Source organism: Nematolebias whitei, chromosome 10 (genome assembly GCF_014905685.2).
Source record: "Nematolebias whitei isolate Nwh7 chromosome 10, NemWhi1, whole genome shotgun sequence".
NCBI lineage: Eukaryota > Metazoa > Chordata > Actinopteri > Cyprinodontiformes > Rivulidae > Nematolebias > Nematolebias whitei.
This window is the reverse complement of record NC_056507.1, coordinates 38,574,397-38,576,061: the sequence shown is the minus strand read 5'-3', so window position 1 is coordinate 38,576,061 and position 1,665 is coordinate 38,574,397.

Sequence of the window (1,665 nt, the reverse complement as noted above, 5' to 3'; positions counted from 1 at the left end):
ATTGATGACACAGCGTAATGACGTTTCAAGTTCTTGGTTACACCTTTCGGATTGACCATTAGACTGGGGGTGATGACCAGAAGTGAGACTAACCTTAGCTCCGAGGGTAGTACAGAATGTCTTCCAGACCTGAGAAATGAACTGGGGTCCACGGTCCGACAGGATGTCCAGGGGGATGCTGTGAAGGCGAAAAACGTGGTTGACCATCAGCCGAGCGGTCTCCAAAGCGGTGGGTAATTTGGGTAGAGGGATGAAGTGTGCAGACTTGGAAAATCTGTCAATGATAGTAAGAATGACAGTGTTACCTTCAGAGGGCGGGAGACCAGTGACGAAGTCCAGAGAGATGTGTGACCAGGGATGACTTGGGATGGGTAAAGGCTGAAGGAGACCGGCAGGCTGTTGATTTCCATTCTTATTTTGCGCACATGTTAAACAGGCAGAGACAAAGTCTGTGATATCAGGATACAGAGTTGGCCACCAGAAATGTCTTTTACAGAAGGCAATCATACGTGTTACTCCGGGATGGCAGGTAAAGCGATGGTTATGGACCCAGTCCAGTACCTTACCAATAACTGATTTGGGGATAAACCTCCTTCCAGGTGGTCCAGAGCCAGGGTCAGGTTCAGAAGCTTGTGCCAATCTGATGGTGTTTTCGATATCCCAGGTGAGGGTCCCCACGAAGCAAATGGACGGGAGAATGCTTGAGTTGGTCTTGGGAGAACCTGAGGGTGAAAACTGTCTGGAGAGAGCATCGGGTTTAACGTTTTTAGAACTGGGTATGTATGTTATGGAAAAATTAAATCTGGCAAAAAATAAGGACCATCGGGCTTGTCTGGGGTTTAGTCTCTTAGCGTTCTGCAAGTAGGCTAGATTTTTATGGTCAGTCCAAATAACAAAAGGTGTTTCGGAACCCTCGAGCCAGTGTCTCTATTCTTCCAGAGCCAATTTGATAGCCAATAGTTCACGATTGCCCACGTCATAGTTCTTTTCATCTGGGGAGAGTCGCTGAGAGAAAAAGGCACAGGGATGGACCTTGTTGTCTGCGTCTGAACGTTGGGACAGGACTGCCCCAACACCGAGATCCGAGGCATCAACCTCTACAATAAATTGCCTCTTGGGGTCAGGGTGGCACAAAATAGGAGCAGAGGAGAAACGAGCTTTCAACTCACCAAACGCTGTGTCTGCCTCAGGAGTCCAACAAAAGGTTTTTAATGTGGAGGTGAGTTGAGTGAGGGGAGCATCAATCCGGCTATAATCTTGAATGAACGGTCTATAGAAGTTGGCAAAGCCCAGGAACCGCTGGAGTTGTTTGCGGTCTTTAGGGACTGGCCAGTCAGTGAGAGCTCGGACCTTCTCTGGGTCTGCACGAAACTGTCCCTTCTCCAAAATGAAACCCAAGAAGGGGACAGAGGTTACATGAAAATCACACTTTTCGGCTTTTACAAATAGTTGATTCTCATACAAACGCTGTAGTACAGCCTTAACATGGTTAACATGTACTCTTTCATCACGGGAGTAGATCAAAATATCATCTAAATAGACAAAACAAAGTCATCCAAAAAATCTCGTAAGACATCTGATATAAGAATGATTATTTTTATGCTTTTATGTCAATTTATACTTATTATATTTATACTCATTTTATATGCAGCTTATCTGTGCAAC